Here is a 23841-nt window from a genome sequence, read left to right on the forward strand (position 1 = left end):
AATCCATAGTTAAGTTATGTATGAAACTAAGTATAATACTCTGTATTCAAATAATTTTAAACTGATTTACTGAAGCTCTTCACTTGGAAACAGACAGCAATTGTAATGGAATTTAAATAATAATGATTATGTATATTCTTAAGATGCATATTATATGTAAACACATGTTCAGTGTATAATTATTTACTTGTAGTAAGGAATTAATCACCCGCTTTACAGATTTGGAGATCTTGCCAGCCAGACTACAATGTGGTAGTCTCATGGATGGCTTTTTTATCTGCACAAATAAATGATATATACTTAAGGGTTTAACCAAATCTTTTATGAATATACAAGAAATCTAACAATTTATTATGCCCCCCTTCGAAAAAGAGGGGGTATATTGTTTTGCACATGTAGGTCGGTCTGTCAGTCGGTCCGTCCATCAGATGGTTTCCGGATGATAACTCAAGAACGCTTAGGCCTAGGATCATGAGACTTTATAGGTACATTGATCATGACTGGCAGATGACCCCTACAGATTTTCAGGTCACTAGGTCAAAGGTCAAGGTCACAGTGACTTGAAATAGTAAAATGGTTTCCGGATGATAACTCAAGAATGCTTTGGCCTAGGATCATGAAACTTCATAGGTACATTGATCATGACTGGCAGATGATCCCAATTAATTTTCAGGTCATTAGGTCAAAGGTCAAGATCACAGTTACTTGAAATAGTAAAATGGTTTCAAGATGATAACTCAAGAATGCTTAGGCCTAGGATCATGAAACTTCATAGGTACATTGATCATGACTGGCAGATGACCCCTATTGATTTTCAGGTCACTAGGTCAAAGGTCAAGGTCACAGTGACTCGAAATAGTAAAATGGTTTCCTGATGATAACTCAAGAATGCTTACGCCTAGGATCATGAAACTTCATAGGTACATTGATCATGACTCGCAAATGCCCCCTATTGATTTTCAGGTCACTAGGTCAAAGGTCAAGGTCACAGTGACTCGAAACAGTAAAATGGTTTCCTGATGATAACTCAAGAATGCTTACGCCTAGGATCATGAAACTTCATAGGAACATTGATAATGACTGGCAGATGACCCCTATTGATTTTCGGGTCACAAGGTCAAAGGTCAAGGTCACAGTGACTCGAAATAGTAAAATGGTGTCCGGATGATAACTCAAGAATGCTTACACCTAGGATCATGAAACTTCATAGGTACATTGATCATGACTGGCAGATGACCCCTATTATTTTTCAGATCACTAGGTCAAAGGTAAAGGTCGCAGTGACTCGAAACAGTAAAATGGTTTCCTGATGATAACTCAATAATAATTAGGCCTAGGATCATGAAACTTCATAGGTACATTAATCATGACTGGCAGATGACCCCTATTGATTTTCAGGTCACAAGGTCAAAGGTCAATGTCACAGTGACAAAAAAACATATTCACACAATGGCTGCCACTACAACTGACAGCCCATATGGGGGGCATGCATGTTTTACAAACAGCCCTTGTTTGAATTGATTTTCTATCTTTATCATACTAATAATTTCATTTGGGATTTATATTATATAAATATGTTCTGAGACAGCACACAATACAATACAGGGATAATCAAAACAAGTATATTGTTGAGATCCATGACTCGATCATTTAAATAAACACATAATTAGGTTTGGATGCAAGCCAAAGAAAGGAGTTCACAGTACAGATAAGTTGAAATGAACCCAGTTTTTCTTTTATTTGTCAGTTCATTTATTTGCAATCATAATGGGGGAAGATATTGTGAATATATATTTATTTACAATATATGCTGTGCATATAAAGTAAGTTTAATGTTCAAATATAGGCAGTGCACAACAGATCAAATCTGCAAAACTTGCATGAAATATGTACATCCAATTTAATAATGTTTTTATCATTGTATGGCCCCCGAGTTATGAATCAAGTGAACCGGAAATGGTTTGCAAGTGCCCTTTACATAATTCCATTTTTCTTCTTTAAATGACAGCCAAAAGGCATAATGATGACTGTTTCAAATAAAATGTACATAATTTCACACAATAACATCAACCTTTTATTATTTTTTGGCACAGAACAACAAAATAAATACCTCAATTAAGACTTAAAAAAAAACTTGCTCGAAAGTCTCTAGTTTTGAAGCCTTATGGAACTACAAGCACTTGATAACTTACAGTCAACCAATTTGTGTACACATTCATTTGTCTGACGAAGAAATCATTACTTGACAGTACAGAAAAAATAACGTTTCTGAATACACTCTCTTCGTTCCAGTCTTATAATTTCCAAGTGTGATGGACCTGGTCCTGGTTAGTAATTTACAGGTTCACTTACTGTATTTTCCACTTGAGTAATTAGTAATTTTCATAAAGATTTGACATCATGCATAATTAATAGAAATATGACCATGAATCATTATGAAAATATTTATTATTCTTTGGTCTACCAAATTTAATGCTTTTTCCAGGCTTATGTTTGTTTTGAAGGGCTTGCATTATTCTTACTGTAGATTTTTCACTGGTTCTAATTATGTTGTTGGTCTGTAAAGTTGTCTGGGGGCATGGAGACTGGGGAACAAGAATCAAACAATTTATAGGTGCTCATGAAGCTTCATAGCAGCCATTTGCCTTCAGACTATTTTTACTAATTTTGCCTGGAATAATAGTCCTTTTTAGTTATGAAGGGTTTCCCAGGAAGAATGTCGGTATGCTCCTGTATGCACATTGACATCTTCCATAATAATTAATATTAAGGGTCTTGTAAAAGGCCCCTATGTGAGAGTAAGAACTTGTATTTGTTTTCCTTTGGAATCCCAAGTATGTTTTTGGAAGATGATTGACTTGGTAATGTAACTGCTACATGTTGCACTGAAAGCTGTTCACTGGGCATAACAAGAATTAGAAGTCATGACAATATGTCTGCATGTTTACATTACAAAACATATGAAATTATGAATGAAAACAATTAATGATGTAAAGATCCACAAACATGCTTCGGCAATGTGTAGTTAACAAACAATAACATGATTAAGTCAACACACACTTCACTAAAAGGAACAATGTTGTTGAAACAAATTTTTTGCCATTATTTTAGTCAAATATACTTAAAGTGTATAATGTATGATCCAGAGATTCATGTGATAAGTGTAATGCAATCCAGCAAAGAATGTTATGTTTGCCTCAAGCATTAAAATCATGTGTTTTCTTAACATGTTTATAAGCCATAGTTGCAGTTAACATTATCATAAAATATTAATTGCTTAAAATAACAATGTATTTCTGCATGCATGGTAAAATTTAACTGCCAGCCAGTCTCCATTAAGTGCATTAGGGTACCGCATTTTAGTATGGTACATAAAAAGCATCTTCTGAGGAGTATGACTTGTTGCCCATTTTAAAGGGGCAAATGAAGGGTATTTTCTCCTAAATATTGACATCATGTAGACACTTTTTAAACAATGGATATTCCCTCTTTTTCAAGCAGATATTTATCTAGTTACAATGTTTTATTTAAGATATTAAATAAAATATATTGCTGAAGTAAGTTTATCAGATCGCGCCTAAAAAGGGACTCACATTAGTCGTACATGTATAATCAATAGTGCGTATAACTGTGCCTCACCATTCACTTAGTTCAAACTTGTTAACTGCTTTTTTTTCAGCGCCCGCCGAACACATTTTTATGGGTGTAAACCTTAATAACATCAATAATCGGAGGAGACACCATTTAAGATTATTTTTTTGGTATACATTTAGATAATCCATAATTTTGAAAATTTAGTATGGTATTTATTTCAGTATGCTTTTTTTTTCACTCAGTAGCTGTCAGTCGTCATGTTAAGACCTTTCTGTTTTTAAAAACGCGCCTGAGTGCCTAGCACTCATTGGGATCTGGCGCTCATTGGGATCAGCCGCTCATTGGGATCAGCCGCTCATTGGGATCTTAAAGCATTCTGTGTTGTCCGTCATCCATTAGTTTGTTTGTGCGTGAGGTGCCTTTGTTAATTTTTCTTCTAAGAACATTTCCTTTATCTGCGATTAATATTCATTCAAATAAGCAGTTTTTTTAAGACATATCCGTCCAATATCCTCTTAATTTTTGCTTGCTATTAACTTTTTAATGTTTCTATCTTTGAGATCACAAGAGTGTTGTCTGAGTAATTTTCTTTTTAGCAGCCCTGCATTCATTTGTTGGTGAACTGTTTTTAACTATAGCTATTTGTATATTTTATAATTTATAGTAATATATTACATAAAGTTGATGCCTTTTGCTCACTAAAGAGCTTCAAGTGCTCAAAGTGAGCTACCAGTATGTCCATGCATATGCTGTGTGCTGTCAACTTTAAGCTCATTCTAGAGGCCACATTTTCATCCAATCATGATGAAACTTTTGTCAGAATATTTATCTGGGCAATATCTTTAATGAGCTCAGATCTGTGTCATGTGTAGAAAAACTGGAAAACCAGGTCAAAGCTTAGACAAACCTTGTTACCAGTCTCTAGAAGCTGCATGCACATTTATTAATTGATCATGATGTAACTTGGGCAGAATGTTTGTTATCAATATCTAGAACAAGTGTTATGAGGATCATGTGCTCCCAAAAACTTTGAAGGCCAACAGGTCAAATCTTATAAAAACTGTAGAGGCGGCATTTAAAGCTCAATCTTGATGAAACTTGGGCGGAATGTTTATCTTGACATTTCCTAGGCTTAGTTTGAATATGGGTCACATACATCAAAAATTAGTCACCTTTGCAAATAAGCCTTGTAAACACTTGAGGCCACATTTATGGCTCAATCTTGATTAAACTAGTCTTCATCATGTACATTGTGACAATATTTAGGCCGAGTTTAAATGTAGGTCTCAATAAAAAAACTTTGTCACTAGGTCAAATTTAGATAAAGCTTGCAACACCTCAAGAAGCAGTATTTATGTTTCAATATTGATGAAACATCTTTAGAATGTTCATTTTGAATATGTCTATGGTGAGATTAAATTTTGGTCACAGTACATGGGTTCAAAAAGTAGGGTCAACAGGTTGTTTGAAAAACTACTATAGAAAACATTTATTATTACTCAGTTATCATGTCAGTGCGAACCTGGGTCACTTGTATCCAAAAACTAGTTCAGTAGTTTATTACATTTCTAGATGACACAGTTATGACTCTATTTTGATGCATGTTTGATGCACTTCGCTGAGTGTCACTCCACGTGACTTGCATCCCAAAACTACATACAGGTGACCAGTTCATCAAGGAAATTGTACGAAAAACCTTGTTTACTTTCTACAGGCCAAATAAGAAGACTGTGTTATTTATTTTTGCTTCAACAATTACTCTTGTTCATTAAAGCATAGTAGAATGTTTGTTGCATGATGCTCAAATACATGTATGTGATTTGGTGTTTAAACAATTAAGAACTTACATGAATAGACCTTTTTCACAACTCTGTGTGTGGAGATAAGATTTTACTGACGGGTAATCGGTTATCGTCAAGTCTTCACAACTACTTAAGGTACTTATTTGCTTTTTTACAACTCAACTATTCACTTAAAGGAACAGTTTTGACATGAAACTTACATTATTATGAATAGTTGATCTAGAAATGGAACCTATATAATTATGACTTGTTGATCCTTATTACTCCTGGTGAGGCCAAAAAAAAGGTCCGTTTGGGGTCTCCATGGAAAAAAAACAACAGGGTCGGTAGGTAGGGATTTTATTTTGTCTTTCAGGTACTAGAATGGAAGGCTACTAAAGCTTAGAAATACATGTATATATGTTTATATGTGTATATATATATGCTTTGTTTGCTTGATATTACAACTCATATGAACAATTTTTTTTTCTTTTTTTTTTAATTTTTTTTTTGGCGACCCCATTAAAAAGATAAGGGTAGGCGCCGATTCGGGAGACACGGTTGGGCAACCCGAAACTGACCTTTTTTTTGCCTGAGCTATAGGAAGGTGGATTATAGAGGTTTTGTCAGCAAATTGCTTAAACAATTTTTAAACTGCTGGGGGGGGGGGATTTTCAGGAAACTTTACAGGAATTATGCTTAGATTACCCTCTTTCAGAGTTGTTGGAATCTTTTGGTGGCTGCATATATACATGTCGGTCAACAGAGCTTAAATAGATTATAAAACTAGAAACTTAAAAAATTCTCTTCCCTGAAATTGCATGGCTCAGGGGTTTATTATTTGGTGTTTAACGTTGTCTTTTGGTCCTCTACATAGATTGTTCAAATCATGCCCATGTGGTCAAAGCTTGCCACACCCTAAGGTCACATGATTTATATAGACTTCTATAGTAAATAAGTAATTTTCCAAACAAAAGTTACTACTGTGCCTGCATTTTTATCTCAGGAACATCCTTGTACCTTAATTTTCCAGTTGTTTTCTGTGTTTCCTGGTTTTAAACTGTGGAGTTATAAAGAAACTAAATAATTGGACACATCAACTTTAAAGAAAAAAATCCAACCTATTGCCAACCAGTGATATTTTTACAATTTTTTTCTTCTGAGTTCTGGAACTCGATAACTTGCAAATCTACAAATCCAGGAATTGAAAGAATGAGACCAACTATTAAACAGCGATTTTCCTTGTCCAATTAGGAAAAGTACCCGTACCGGTCGATTGGGAAAAATTGAGTCGTGACAACCTCAAAATTGGGAAAAATCGAGTCATGAAATCCTTAAATTGGGAAAATCGCGTCGTGAAGTTTGGGTCTTATTGAATACATCATACAGTTCAAACTTTATTGAACATACCCATTAAAATAATCATTTGCAGGCATGCCTTAATGACAATTACTTAAAGTAATAAAGTTGATATAAATAACAAAATATTACATAGAAGACACAAAATCAATTACTAGTTGTTTTAATCTCTTATAAAGCAATGTCTCTCTCTTTCATTTTTTTGAAAATTTCAACAATCTTTGATGTTTGATCATCACTCAGTTGCTGGCATCCCTCTCTGCACTGCATCATTAGAGCTGTCAATGTGTCCTGTGATAGAAGGTTCCGATTGGTCGTGCAAAGATTGTTCATTAGACTGAACAACCTTTCCACAGAGGCAGTGCTGGAGGGCATTTCAAACTACGATAAGGTTTCAAACCGACGTCAAACAGTACGCTGGCTGCCTAACAAAAGAACCGCAAACAGTAACGACTCTATTGATTGAACGCGCTGAATAATAAAACCCGACATTAATCGAGCGCGTGGTTACACACAACTATACGATTTTTTTGTTTGCTCACCAAAAGTTGGGTTTTGTTACGAAACTTTCGATCGTTTTGAGAAAAAACTTGGAAGCCGATTGTGATTTTTCAGATGCCGATTGGGAATTTGGGAATTTTCGCTCGATTGGGAAAGTACCGTTTACCGGTACTTTATAAAGAAGGAGGAAAATCGCTGAAATTAAACAATATTAATTTTTGAGAAATTTCAATGCTTTTTTTGGACTCACATTATTCAAAACTTTGCATCCCCAGAGGTTATTGTGAGTTCAGGACTATAGCAGGTAAAAAATCACTGGCAAACTGCGGGTCTATATCCCCTGTGCTATAACAAAATCCTTGTAATAAAGGCCTGCATCTTTGCTGCTATTACATGCCAAGCTGTGGCAGTTGAAAGCTGCAGCCTTCTGATGCTGGCAGCCTCAAATGTTTAATTTTGTTCTGTTAGTTACACAATAAAAGAAACATGTTTTCCATAATGTTGTCAGCATTATTGAGATCATATCGAGGGGTGAACGGAAGACTGTTGTAACTCATATTAAATAAAGAAGGAGATACAACAGTTTACCGTTCAGGCCTCGATATGTAAGCATTTAGCTAACTAAATTATAATCAAAATAACTTGCTTCAGTACATTTATTATGTACTTTTGTATTCTGTATTAGTTGCTCTGCTCGTATAGTGCACAAATGTTTGCTTCATGTGTAGCTATTAATAACATTGGTTCACTGCTCAGAATATGTTATTGGAATGGAATGTTGGGTTAGAGAAAAAGTTTCCACATATAAAAAAATGCTTTATGATTTTCTACCAAAATTCACAATATTAGCAACCTCTGCGCTACAAAGTTGTTATTCAGCAATTCAATATTTAAGTCCACGCTTTCCCAGAGGAAGAATGACATGATGTTGTACATGAAGTCTAATTTTGCCATAATTTTCATCTGTACATGAAATACACGAGAAATGTGTCTTTGTTGCTAGAATTTTCTTAATTTTCCGTAAATAATTAAATCTGGAAATGGTTTCGGAGAACACATTTAATCATACGCACTTGAAAATACTTTAATTAAATAATGCATTTTGTAATACAAATGGTCATAACACACTGTGTTCTAAATTAAGGTAAATAGCGTGTTTTGAGATTGCCAAACAAAACTACATGTATGCATACACCTAGGTCTACATAAATGAATGACCTTACAAGTTATATAACGATCCGGAATGAAGTGAACTTGGTAACATTTAAGGAAAGACGCGTTTTTATTATCAGAATTTCACTTTATGCAAACTTTTCTGAAAGGAGGCACATGTAACATTTTAGTTTGAGTTGTTGATTTGTCTTAATTACCAAATATAAACGGTCTCGATGCTCTCAATCGCGTCGCTTGATTTACGCATGTTAATCGGAATTCCCCAATCCAACAATTCAATTTGTATATGCACTTGCGTTAAATGGCGGATGACATTCATCGTAGATATTTTGTCCCTCAAAATGTCTAAATTCGTTTTCGGTCGAGGGGCTTCGCCCCCCTGGCCCCCCTTTAACCAGGGCTTGTCCTGGACCCACAAGAGGGCCTAGGCAGCCACCTTGACCCCCGGCCTAATCGGTTACTATTCGTAAAATAATCCTTTGTTTGCAATCATGATGACAACCCTGCATTCAATTCCATGTTAATATGCACTCAGATTATTTAGATTATATATGGTATATTCTAATGACCATGTATGTGCATTTAAACATTATTAAAACAATTACTAAGTATGCAAATTATGAAATGCATTCCTAAAAACTAATTCTTTGGACAACATTTTTGTAGCATGAAGTAATTTTATCACCTACAGCCAGAATGATGTTACAAGCAGGAGACAGAAAAAAAGCAATGCTAGCTACTGCAATTAAAATGAATTGTTTAAACATCATGTGCTGGTCTAAGCTTAAAAAATATTGATAACTTTAATTTTAATTTGTAAAAGGCACCAACACATCATTTGTTGTAATTATTATTTGTGCAGACACAATTTTGCAAATCAGTATGGAGCAGTATGGGCTTAGGTACGGCAGGAACCGTTACCCGTGACTGCCTGTGTGGATAAGGCTACTATTCCATCTGTCCGTATCCGCATCCGTATCCGCAAAATCATAATACGGACGCTATATTCCACTTATCCCCGCATACGTAGAACGTATCTTTCTTTTTTTGAAAAACTTTGAACTGAAAACATGTATGCAGTGTGGTCGAAAACTATGGCCACCAGGGGACAAGGCAGTTTCTCATACATTGTGTATATGGCTGTAGTGATGCCTAATGTTAACACTTTAGAAGACATTTTTTTAGTCCAATTATAATCACATTGTGTCTCAATAAAATCCTGGCCTAGTTTGAAACTTGTTCACTGGAGATAAAAACAAGGTCACTAGGTCAAATTAAAGAAAAAGCTTGTTAACATCTAGAAGTCATATTTCAAGTTGAAGTATGTTTGTTCCTTTGTTTCTCAGGTGTCAGTGCCATAGGGACCTCTTGTTATAGTTTTGCATAATGTGGTCATAATTATTAAACACGAAATGCATGTGGCCTGTTAATCTGTTGCTAGAAAATAACAAAATTGTCAAAGTATAGTGCTACGCAACCTATGCTCCTTATCATAATGATGCTTCCTCTTTTGAATATTTAATTAAGCTTTCCAATGACCGGATTATCTGATTGTACAATAGTAAAATGGCGGCCATTTTTGGTCTGATTTGGTAGTTTTATTGACTTGAAATATTTTGTTGTCAATTTTTTAATAAAAAAAAAACAACGTGCACATGGGCAAATTTTGTGTTATACTAAAGTAAAACCTTGGCATCACTCTAGAGGCCACATTTATTGTCCAATCCTAATGAAACTTGGTCGAAAAATATGTCCCAATGATATCTTGGACAAGTTCAAAAATGTTTCTTGTTGGTTGAAAAACATTGCTGCCAGCAGGGGTGGGGGGGGGGGGGCATTATTATTTATATGGTTATAGTAAAAACTTGTTAACACTCTTTAAGTAAAATTTCATGAAAGTTGGTCAGAACATTTGTTTTTAGCTCACCTGAGCACAACGTGCTCATGGTGAGCTTTTGTGATCGCCTTTTGCCCGTCGTCTGTCGTGCGGCGTGCGTTGTGCGACATCAACATTTGACTTGTTAACTCTCTAGAGGCCACATTTATTGTCCAATCTTCATGAAATTTGGTCAGAAGATTGGTTTAAATGATATCTTGGAGGCCGTTTTATCAACAGATCTTAGCGTGATCTTATGTAAGATTCGTAGGATTTTGTCGTACGCTTATCGTAAGTACTGCAAACCGTTTTATCAAAGAAATCGCAGCTAAGATGTCGTAAGATTTGTGGTTAAAGCTACGACTGGGTAAGACCACTCTTAGCGTTGGTGAACCTTCGTAAACATGGCGGCCGCACGCGCTTTAGACGTTGGTCAACCGAGAGAGATGAGAATGTTTCGAGAAAGAAAGGATTTAGCGATCTCCGTGATGGAAAAATATTGATACTATTGGACGTATTTTTGTTTGATAACGTTAAATATATTCATTATATCATTCTCTGCATTAAACGTCCAAGGGAAATGAAATTTGTGATGTTTTGATAATTAATTCGTTAAATAGGTAAGTATTTAGTCATCTTTATTCAATTTCTATCAAAACAAATGTTTTATGGTTTCTTTTGAAGTAAAACAGTTCATTTGTCATTAAATATTGAATGTTAACGGGTGAACTAAAATTCGGATATTTCACATGTCGGAGGCTGCTATACAAGTTAGTTGTCGACTCAATATCCTGATATGCCTTTAGCGCATAAAGTTTTGAAGTTTTTTTCTATCTAATGAATAATAAATAATGCATTAATGTCTGCAATATCTGCCCCAACGATTATAATATAAAGAAGTGAAACTATAAGTCATAAACTTTGCAATCCCAACATTTAAATATCAATGTTCTGTCAAAATTAGATTTATGAATTGTACAGTAATATATACAGTAGCTGAGCAACATAAATCTCACACTGCACGGTGAGATGCAAGGTAGCAAAGTTATATTCTGATCTAGTTATGCTCTTGCCAAATGTCAATGTGATTTTAATGACCCTGTATCACACTGTACAATGTCACTTGTCAGTCAGAAGTGGCTTAACTAATAGTGTAAAATCATAAAACATTTGCATTTAATAGATCATTCAACAAAGTTAGTGAAACACATTTCACATATTAAAGTATAGTTTATTTGCAGGTTCAACAGTTGCTTCTATACTTGTTGAGAAACTTCCAAAAAGTTTTAATAAATATGGCAAGAATTTTGTAAGTAATTACTACGCTACTAAAGGTGTTGTGCCAAACAGTTTTTCATTTTCCATTGTGTCTGAAAATACAATTTTAAAGCATATACATAAATTAAGTGCTATTAAGGCCTCAGGTTTGGATGGCATTCCTGCTAGATTTGTTAGGGATAGTGCTTCTTTCATATCTTGTCCCCTTGCTCATATTGTTAACTTGTCAATCATACAGGGTTCTGTTCCTGATGACCTCAAGTCAGCGAGAGTTATTCCCCTCTATAAGAAAAGGGTTAAGACTGAGGTTGAAAACTACAGACCGGTTTCGGTCTTAAGTATCATCTCAAAGATCCTTGAAAGAGTAATTTATGACCAAGTTGAAGGTTACTTGAATGACAAAAAGCTTCTGTATAGCTATCAATCAGGATTTAGGCGTGGCTACTCTACAGACACCTGCCTTACCCATTTATCTGATTATATTCGTTTTAAGATGGATGAAGGTAAGATGGTTGGTATGATATTGTTAGACCTACAAAAGGCCTTGGATACCGTCAATCATAGTATTTTAATCATGAAACTTGAGGCTATTGGTCTCCATAGTAACGCAGTCAGGTGGTTCACCTCCTATCTCTCCGATCGCCATCAGGTTGTTGACGTATCAGGTACTATGTCCTCCGAGGCCTCCATCTCATGTAGTGTTCCTCAGGGCTCCATTTTAGGTCCCCTTTTATTTTTAATTTATGTGAATGCTATGGCCGCTGTGGTAAGAAATAAAATTTTACTTTATGCGGATGATACTTGCATCCTGGTAGCTGGTAAACACATTTCAGAAATTGAATCCATTCTTTCTAGCGATCTCCAACTTATAAGTGAGTGGTTAGTGGACAATAAACTTTCCCTACATCTTGGTAAAACAGAATCAATATTGTTTGGCTCAAAGCCCAAACTAAGGTCAAATCCTCAGTTAAATGTCTCTTGCAATGATGTGTCAATTACTCCATCAAGTTCTGTTAAGTACCTAGGTGCTATATTGGACCAGTTCCTGTCTGGTAAAACCATTGCTAGGTCAATTATTACAAAGGCAAACTCCAGCTTAAAGTTCCTATACAGAAATAGTAAGTTCTTAACATTGCACAACAGAAAACTTCTTGTCATGTCCCTTATTCAGTGCCACTTTGACTATGCCTGCTCTTTTTGGTACCCTGGTCTTATTCAGTCACTTAAAAATAGGCTTCAAACTACACAAAACAAGATGATTAGGTTTGTTCTGAATATGGATAACAGATCACAAGTTGGTCAAGAACAGTTTTCACATTTAGGTTGGCTGCCTGTTTCAAAACTAGTAGAACAGATCATTCTTTGTCATGTACATAAGGTTAAAAATGGCCTTGCACCAGAGTATATGGGTTAGAATTTTAAGCCAGTGTCTGGCGTACATAATCGTTGTACTAGGTCTAATATGGTAGCTCAGCCAGAATCTGATCATTTTGCTGAAAATTTTACATTTGTAGACTCTGCTCGTTTTTCCAAACAAAGAGTAGGAAGTTTTGGTTCTAAAACATTTACATTATAATGGTACCTGTTTATGGAACAATCTTCCTCAAAACATCAGGGATGTAACTAAACCTAACAATTTCAAGGGTGCCATCAAGAAACAGTTTTTAGAGTCTTTGTAGCTTTTTATAGTATAATTTTTAGTATGACTTTTATGTTCTGTTAAAATACTGTGATACATTTTTAAGTCTTATGATCATTAAGATGCAAGGATCTCATAATTATTCTTAAACTTATAGTATGCTACAAAGTGTGTTTATTAATTACATATGCAGTGTGTAACTTTCTTAAGCAACTTCTGTGATAATAATGAACATGTGATTATATTTATTCATTCTTAATCAGTAATATGCTTTATTAAACAGTACATATTTGATACATATACATTATTAAATATCTAATACATGACTGTTTCATGGTTACTGCCACCAATATCAAGGACCACAATGGAAATAAGTGAAAATCATTTTTCTCTTTTTTGTGTTATCCTTGGTATTGTGTGTGCATTCCATGGTTTGTTATGTATATTGCTGTGATAATATATTTTATATTGTCTGCATTATGTAGTAACTATGTAATGTTCATATGTTTACCAAATAAAATCAATCAATAAAATCAATCAATCAAAGATTGTGTCAAAATGGCTTGGGTCAACACACAAGACGCCTCTGTCTTTGTCCGTGGTTTGAAGGTATGACAATAAATAATGTGCTTTTATGGATATACCATTAGAGGGACTATGGCTAGTATTGGCTAGGAAAAAGTGGAATACTACTGTTATGATGATGCAAATATTTTTTTTTTTTACATCAATGCATTGCACATTACTAAAATATAATGTGGTTTAATGTGCATACATAATTTTACTTTTAATTTCTGTCAACAACATAAAAGATTCCATTATATTTCTGTATGTGTGTACACACTGTATCAACACATAAAATATGCATATCAATGTTAAATTTATAATTTTAATGAAATTAAGATTGCGTTAAGCTTGCGAGCATCCTATAGCTACCTTCATAAACCAGTTAAGGAATTATTGTTCCAACTTAAACTTAGCTTATTAACCAGGTTTTCCGAAGGAAAAAACTGGTTATTACATGTGTAGATTGGCGAATGCGGGCGGGCTGGCGGGCTGGCTGGCGGGCGGGCGGAACAAGCTTGTCCGGGCCATAACTATGTCGTTCATTGTCAGATTTTAAAATCATTTGGCACATTTGTTCACCATCATTGGACGGTGTGTCGCGCGAAATAATTACGTCGATATCTCCAAGGTCAAGGTCACACTTTGAGTTCAAAGGTCAAAAATGGCCATAAATGAGCTTGTCCTGGCCATAACTATGTCATTCATTGTGAGATTTTAAAATCATTTGGCACATTTGTTCACCATCATGGGACGGTGTGTCGCACGAAAGAATCACGTCAATATCTCCAATGTCAAGGTCACCACGACTAAAAATAGATTTTTTTAAAAAACAAACTTACAAAGGGGGTTAATTTTGTTTGTTCATTTCAAAAGTTCAGTTTGAGTTTTCCCCCTTTATCAGATTTTTTTTCACAATAAAAACCTGGTTTTGTGACAATTTTGTCCCTTGTTATAAATTTGTTATTAGACTTTTCTGGAAGAAAACCACAAGAGACACCTACTGGGGGACTCCGGCTATCAACAATAGGTACAACAATGCCCAGTCAAGTGTATTGTGGTTGAGAGGGCTTTTGGACTGCCAAAGAGTAGATTTAGGTATGTAAACTCACTACATGTATGTTTATTTAGTTCAAAACAGTTAAACACATTCAGTTAACCAACATAAGACACCATTTAATAAGCACAAAAAAAATCTCCCCACAAAATATTGGATAAAAAGTGTGGTGCTGTATGTCTTTAATAATCTTTAGAGCATAATTGTAATCGTCACATCTACATCATAACAATTAAGTAAACGTACACCGTGGGAAGCCTTAAAGCGGGTATAAACGATTTTTTATATGTGTTTAATTGTAATATTTTGATAAAATATGTTACAATAACATAAAATGGGCAATTAAAGCCGAATTTCATAAAATGCAGCAAAGACAAATAAGCGCCCCAAGCCGATTGTGACGTACATATTTTCCTACAATAACCGATGCATTCGATTTTGTGTTTGGATCGGAATTAGTGTTTGTGTGTTGTATGAATAGATATCGTTGCGGGAATTCAAATAAACCGTTAAACTAAGTTTAGATTCACATCGTACATGTTAGGTATACATGCTGGGGAATTCGGCTGTACAGCCGTTTTCAATTTCAGAATAAAATATCTGGCTTATTTCTCATTTTTCGACACATGTTCTTCTTAACTTTTATTTTAATTTATATTGAAATATATATATATATAATAATTTTTTACACATTTTATATAAATTCATAAATATTTGACAAAATCATATATACCCGCTTTAAGCATTGCACCTGTTCGTCCTCTGTGTCTGTCTGTTTATCTGTGGATGGATTTTGCATAACAGCAACTGCTGAATGACCTTAATGTGTTAATGAATTGCAGCTGTACACAAATGTGTAATTCAATTTGTCTTGTTATTTGTTTTCAAGTTTTGAGCATATATACACAAGTTGTTTGTACTAAAGAAATTTGTCTTTTAATGACTGATGGACTTGTTTGTGTATCTCAATGTGGCATGGGGGCATCAGTGAAGGAGACACATGTAGTTAAAAAACATTTGATACAGATTTTAAAGTTGCTTTCATATGCATGTGCATGTGTTGATAAAAATGGATGCCGTAGATTATTGCAAATTTTGTTTTATGAATTTATTTCTTTACCCATTTTAGTCTTAAATTTAATTAATATCTGAAGATGTTAATCAATTAAATAAAATGCGTAATAATCATTAGTATTGATAATAAATTGGATATTGTCATTAAATCACTAGTAAATATTGATTGTTATTCTCTATCGACAGGTGTCTACATAAAACTGGCTGTTGTTTATTAATGAGACACGATGAGTGCTGTCAAGCAGTGGCTGCATGAATGTGCCTGCACAACTTATGCATAGATTAGCAGGTGCCACTGCCTAAACAACTTACCGAGGCACAGGAAGTGGAAGATGTTGTGCACAGTTCACAACAAGACCAAAATGCAGCTTTTATGGACAACACATCATTAACTTATTTATGTAGTTGCTGTTTTATGCTCACATGTGCATGAAGTGCTATAGGTGAGTCATTGTGGTTTGTCTATGTTCGGCGACATGTGTTAATATTCAATATTTGACTCTTTGTTGATGAAAGATGGTCATTATGTTTCTGCTAATGATACATAATAACTTAATAAGTTAATGATTTCTTGTCTATGAGCTGCTGCATTTCTGTCAAGTGTGGTCAACATCTTTGTAAAAGTGTGGATATTGACAATTTCTGCCGTTCTTTTGTGGATTTTTTTCATTAAAGACACACTGTTTACAATATTCATTTATGCAATGCGTACGATGATTACATGTTTCCTTTATATTATAACAACGTGAAAATAAATTCTACCCCTTTATTTAATTATCTGTGTAACATAACAATACAGGGTTTTCTCCAACAACTCTACAGCTAGGGAACAATGAAGTGGAACACTATCTGAAAATGAAATACATTTTATGTTAATAAAATTTGTATTTGTAAGACAAGTGATGAAATAAAAGGTTAACATTGTAACATAAAGAGATGTGGTTTCTGTTTGTTCTTTAAAGAGCATGTACTGTGTACAGTACACTCCACGCGTTTTCCCCAAAAAACGCGCTCCCTCCGCGGGTTTTTTCTGCTAGCGAGTGTTCACGCGGCGTTGGAAGAGCGAGGTGAACTCGATAAAACGCTCGGCGTTACGCCGCGTTCGCTAATTCCCGCGGCGTGTATTACTTTAGGCTAGTCGGTAAATGCAGACACCTTCCGTTCTTATCAGTGATCGCCGCGCAACGCCGCGTTAGCAGTGTGCTACTGGGCATGCCAAAAAATAAAAACATTGTTATAATAAATTGTTTAAATACTGTAGTACATGTATAAAAAGATAATTGTATAGAAAATTAATACGTATAAAAATTATGTTTTTTAATTCACAGGTACGTCTACTATATGAATTAGTCTAATATAATACATTTGACAAATTAATATTTAAATCATAACACATACGACACAAGAATAAATGTTCCGTAAAATTTCCAAATGAGAATAATAATTAGTAATCCGAAACACACTACGATTTTTAATTGTTAACACGACGTTTACAAATGCTTCGAATATACAGTCATGTATATTTCCCGACAAAAGCGCGCGAAAATTATGCTGCAATGTACAAGGTCAAGGTACAATGTATACTCCTGCAAAGCGTGCGTGTATTGATTTTTTTATACAAACTTTGTAGCGCAGAGAACATTGTTGATTTCGGTTCAAAGTTTCTTTGGTATTTATTAACGAAATTATATCGCGAATAAGTTGATATTTCCTCTAAAATAATTTCAAATCGAACACGCCGAATCTTTATCGTTACGGTATTTTAGTAGAGTAATTATTTTAACACTAATTGTACTGTAAACTGATTACAGAAGACATCTGGGCGGAACTGGATTTTAAGTGTTTGACGCTATGAAAACACGCAAAGCTTGTCTACTGACCTATTGTGTAGACTGCTGTATTCGGTGTTTTGACAAAAGGGATTAACATGTGTGAATGTCACTCTGCCGATTTGGTCCATAATTACTGGTAAACATTGTTTAGAATGTCGACGCAACAAGAATACAACTGTGAATATTAAATGCAATTATCAACTCAATAGTTACCACCTTTTAGCAATCAATGGAATAACCTACAAACAAAGAGAAAATCAATGCATTAGCGAGCAGAGAATAGACTTTGTTCCGACAATTAAAACCATTCCTTATGCATTCGTTGAACGTGTTTACTTGAGTAAGTTATGCCTTAAGACAGGAAGCGGCTTTTCTTTGATTACGTCAAACTGTCAATTCACACAGATTTGCGAGATTGTTAGGGTCCTTGGTCATTTGTATACATGTTCAGTATAGAAAATCACCTTCTAACATGAAAACTTTGGATTAAATTATCAAAATAAAACAATGTTGCAAACTGTGTTTATATTAATTGGTAAGTATTAGTTAAAAGACGACGTTTTGTGTGTCGTAAACCAACGAGTTATCTATCCAACCACAACTACTTCTATAACCACGTCGGGATCGATCTATCTATCGTGTTTTTTTTAATTGTAAATATTATACTACATGTACATGTATGTACTTGTAATAAATGTAATTTTATTTGAAAATCAGGAAGTCAAACAAAATTAAATTGATCGTTATCTCGTAAAACGCGGAGTTTCCCCCGCGTTGCCAACGCCGAGGGCCGCCGCGTCGGTTTATCAGTTTTGCCGATCGTTAACCGCCGCGTCCAAAATCATGCAAACGCCGCGTTTAGCGGGATTTTCTTAATCTCCCTCCAGGTCGAAACCCGCGGAGTATGGAGGGAAATTGGGGAAAATGCGTGGAGTGTACTGTATACTGCACATCAGACAAGGTTCTGTTGGAACTAATAGTTTCATAAAAAAAATATTAAGAATGAATTGTATCATTAATCTTAAGATGGATTGTTGATTCATTATTACACATTCATGATCTACACTTCATAAGTTAATCATTAATTTTCATTCAACCTACATCTTTTTTTTCTTACTGGCTCAAATGACTGGGCCTCATATGCGCTCTTTTGCGGATTTCCTATAATGATTATAAATGAATGAATATGACTCGTAAAAAAACATAAGTAATCCAATATGTTATTTTAGCTTATGTATACATAATTTATTATGCTCCCCCAAAAAAATTTGGGAAGTGCATATAGTCGCCGCTTTGTCTGTCCGTCCATCCTTACGTCCGTCCGTGTGTCCGTGCGTGTGTCCATCTTTGCACAATTTTTATCCGGGCTATTTCTCAGCAACTAATGACCGGAATTCGATGAAACTTTATGGGAAGCTTCACTACCAAGAGTAGATGTGCATATTATCAGCAGGTTTTGGTCGGATGATTTTTCACAGAGTTATGGCCCTTTAAAATTTTCCATTAACTGTACATATAGTGCAATTCTTGTCCAGGCTATTTCTCAGCAACTAATGACCGGAATTCAATGAAACTTTATGGGAAGCTTCATGACCAAGAGGAGATGTGCATATTATCAGCGGGTTCTGATGATATTTCACAGAGTTATGGCCCTTTGAAATTGTCTATACATTTTTTTATTGCCCCCCCCCCCCCCCCCCAACTACTGTGCCCTGAAAATGTTTCCTTTCATCTGAATATATAGTGCAATATTGTGACAAAAAAACCTTTGGGGAGCATCACCCGTCTGCGACGGTTTCTTGTTTTTAAATAACATGTATTTAATAAATCACCATAATAACTTTATATATGAGTCGCGCTCTGAGAAAATGGGGTTTAATGCATGTGGGTAAAGTGTCGTCTCAGATTGGCCTGTGCAATCTGCACAGGCCAATCAGGGACGACACTTTCCGCTTTTATTATATGTTTCGTTTTAAGAAAGACTTCTTAGCAATAATCCAGTTTAGGCAGAAAGTTGTCCCTGATTAGCCTGTGCGGACTGCACATGCTAATCTGGGATGACACTTTATGCACATGCATTAAACCCCCTTTTCACAGAGCGGGACTCATATGTAAGTAGACGCAATGTTTTTATTTTGGTATATTGCAAAATTACTTGTATCTAACAATAAATATTCATTAATAAATATGGACAAAGCGATCTTTATGAGCTGTCATACATACAAACATATACATTCAATGACAAAGATATTTTGATATTATGCTTTTATTACAATGTGAACTGTATCTGTAACCAAGTAACTTCATAAATAACGATATTTATGTCACATAATTAATTTGTGATTATGATAATGTTGTTAAACCTTATTTATTTTATGTGTTTTGTAACATTGACACAATTAAATGAATAAATGTGCTTACTTTATACTGTGTACTTGATTTATTATCTTACCAACTTTTGTTCAACTGGTGTGATGGATGAGATCTCATTATTCACACATGGTTGTTGTTGTGCGTCTGAAAAGAAAGTACATAGTGTTCAAATTCAAACATTAACAGTTGAACGAAAAAAGTGATGAATGGATACCAAATACCTAAATATAAGAAATAACTAGAAATGGCGCGGCAGAGGCCGACGCGTATCCCCACGCCGCATGTTTGACCCAAGGGCGCCCCAGGGTTGATCATGGGGCCATGCATAGTTGAGATTGACTGTATTGTCATAAGAGAAGTTCAGTATCAATTAGAAGTGAATGGGTGTAAAAATAAAGAAGTTATAGTAAAAGGCAATTTTGGGAGGGTGTGGCCTATGTGGGCGGGGTGCCCCAGGGTTGGTAATGGGGCCATGCATAGTTGAGATTGACCGTATTGTCATAAGAGAGGTTCAGTATCAATTTGAAGTGAATCAGTGTATTAATGAAGAAATTATAGTAAAAGGCAATTTTGGGCGGGTGTGGTCTATGTGGGCGTGGCGCCCCAGGGTTGGCAACGGGGCCATGCATAGTTGAGTTTGACCGTTTTGTCATAAGAGAGGTTCAGTATCAATTTGAAGTGAATCAGTGTAGAAATGAAGAAGTTAATGTAAAATAACCTAAATTTTTTTTATAGTAAATGGATTTTTTTGGTGGGTGTGGCCTATGTGGGCGGGCGCCCCAGGGTTGGGATTGGGGCCATGCATAGTTGAGATTGACCCTAATGTCATAACAAAAGTTCAGTATCAATTTGAAGTTAATCCGTGTAGAAATGAAAAAATTATAGTAAATGGAAATTTTTGGTGGGTGTGGCCTATGTGGGCGGGGCGCCCCAGGGTTGGGAATGGGGCCATGCATGGTTGAGATTGACCGTATTGTCATAGGTGAGGTCCAGTATCAATTTGAAGTGAATCGGTGTAGAAATAAAGAAGTAAATGTAAAATAACCTAAAAAAATGAGTGATAATTTCTGACGCGGCCCCACCCCAACCCCTATAACTTTTGACCCAGGGGTCAGATCAAAATTCCAAATAGTGCACCGTCGCACATATGCTCATAGCTACCATGTGTGTAAATTTCAAGGTTCTAGTGCTTTTAGTGTAGGAGGAGATAGTGGCCAGGACGGACGGACAGACGGACGGACAGACGGACGGACGGACGGACGGCGGAGATCACCACAATATCCCCACCTTTTTTTCAAAAAGCGTGGGGATAATTATGGTAAGTATATGTCATATGTTAAAAAATATTTACATACATGAACTGGACTGGAATGTGTCAATAGAAAACAGCAAACACACAATACACAACAATGATTATTCCTAATGATTATTCCGTGCAAATTCATTATAAATGTTTTTATGTATAATTCAAAGTACAAAATTAACCTTTTGCTCCCAGTCTAACTTTCATTTTTAAAATCTTACATGTGACTGACATTGTGAATTTTTAGCTCACCTGAGCACAATGTGCTCATGGTGAGCTATTGTGATTGCCTTTTGTCCGTCGTGCGTTGTGCGTTGTGCGTCGCGTCATCAACATTTACCTTGTTAACACTCAAAAGGTCACATTTATTGTCCAATCTAAATGAAACTTGGTTAGAACATGTGTCTCAATAATATCTTGGACGAGTTCGAAAATGGTTCCAATTGGTTGAAAAACATGGCTGCCAGGGGGCTTGGCAGTTTTCCTTAAATGGCTATAGTAAAACCTTGTTAACACTCTAGAAGTCACATTTTTAGTCCAATCTGCATGAAACTTGGTGGGAACATGTGTCCCAATAAAATCTTGGACAAGTTCAAAAATTGTTCTGGTTGGATGAAAAACATGACCACCAGGGGGCGGGGCAGTTTTCCTAATATTGCTATAGTAAAACCTTGTTAACACTCTAGAAGTCACATTAATTGTCGAATCTTCATGAAACTTAGTGAGAACATTTGTAATAATGATATCTTGAACGAGTTCGAAAATGGTTCTGGTTGGTTGAAAAACATAGCTGCCAGGGGGCGGGGCAGTTTCCTAATATGGCTATAGTAAAACCTTGTTAACACTCTAGAAGAGTGGAAGAGTTTGAAAATGGTTCTGGTCTGTTGAAAAACATGGCTGTCAGGGGGCGGGGCAGTTTTCCTTATATGGCTATAGTAAAACCTTGTTAACACTCTAGAAGTCACATTTATGGTCCAATGCTCATGAAACTTGGTCAGAATATTTGTACTAATGATATCTGGGCTGAGTTCAAAAAGGGTTGAGATCCGTTAATTTTTTTTTCACCATTTACAAATCAATAAAAAATGGTAATAAAAAACCATTGAATTTGACAAAAAGATGTTTTACAACCCTTACTTATCAATTATACTTCTCAGGTGAGCGACCAGGGCCACCATGGCCCTCTTGTTTATAATCATTTTGTGGTAAGAGTAAGTTAGTATAACGTAAGGGTCATGAGATTTCATTAGTTTATATACCTTAACGTCCGTCCATTTTTTGATAACTTGTCTATCTTGGGGCTACACAATCAAGTGTTGTTCACTCTGAAATTGAGTGATAGTTTGTTTGTGTTAACAATTGAAAATTAATTCTAAAGTTATGTACACTGGGTAATAAAGTAAATTATATGCCAAAAATAAATATACAGTAGGCATCCGTATATACTATCGCGGTGGTGTAGTGGATATGGTGTTGCCTAGCGATCGGGAGTTCGTGGGTTCGCTCCCTACTCAAAGAGCATTCTCATTATTTTCTCCATTATATAGACACCAAGTACTGGTTCTACCCAGGAAACGGACTCGACAGTGTCCATATCTGCCTATATTGGCCTTCATGTAATAGTCAGCAATTGACTGTAGGAAGTACTAAGTAGAAGAAGAAGTACGAAAACAAATATATAGCGAAAGAAGCGTAAATGTGTAAGATGAGAATGTTCCTTGAAAAGAGAGATACATTTACTCTAAAAACAAACATAAACAGAAATTGTTTTCTTCAAAGTGGGGCATAGAAATAATTTATGGATTGATACTCCAATACTCTTCTGACAAAAACATTAGATATAAACACACAATAACGATTTGTCATTTTAAAGGCTGCCAGTTCCAAATGCGGGAAAATATGATTTCGTTATAACAAAACTTACAACTAGAATTTAGAAAATAAATACATAAAATAAATGCATAAAACATTTTGATTGTTTAGTGTAAAATAATGATATGAATTTAATAAAAACTCAGTATCAATTACGAGACAAATTGACAGACATAAACGCTACAATATTTGAAGACATGAGTCATGATATCCCTACATTTAGTACTACTATTAGTGAATCATAACTATCATTAACTACTTGCCTCTGTTTACGTTATGTCGGCCATCTTGCTTATTAGACATAAACGCGGGAAATCGTGTGAGGTTTTTCGACTGGTTCCCGATTTTCCAGATCGTACGCTTAAATAAAATCTTAGCTGCCACTCGATACTTACGACAACGTTCATAAAAAGGGTATTAGCGGATCGTAAATGAAATCGTAAGTCAAGGATTTAAGATAAGATGGCTATAGTAAAACCTTGTTAACACTCTAGAGGCCACATTTATTGTCCAATCTTCATGAAATTTGGTAGGAAGATTGGTCTAAATTATATCTTGAATGAGT

The 23841-nt window shown here is 35.3% G+C and overlaps 1 protein-coding gene and 1 long non-coding RNA gene across 2 annotated transcripts in view; both read left to right on the forward strand.

Moving 5' to 3' along the window:
* Positions 1–23841, forward strand: part of LOC127873191 (nuclear receptor subfamily 1 group I member 2-like) — a 136878-nt gene that overhangs the window by 1693 nt on the left and 111344 nt on the right.
* Positions 13647–17218, forward strand: LOC127873485 (uncharacterized). The gene is made up of 3 exons (XR_008046178.1): positions 13647–13810; positions 14736–14863; positions 16083–17218. It is a non-coding gene; the product is annotated as an uncharacterized LOC127873485 (long non-coding RNA).

The sequence above is a fragment of the Dreissena polymorpha genome, chromosome 1 (genome assembly GCF_020536995.1).
Source record: "Dreissena polymorpha isolate Duluth1 chromosome 1, UMN_Dpol_1.0, whole genome shotgun sequence".
Classification (NCBI taxonomy): Eukaryota; Metazoa; Mollusca; class Bivalvia; order Myida; family Dreissenidae; genus Dreissena; species Dreissena polymorpha.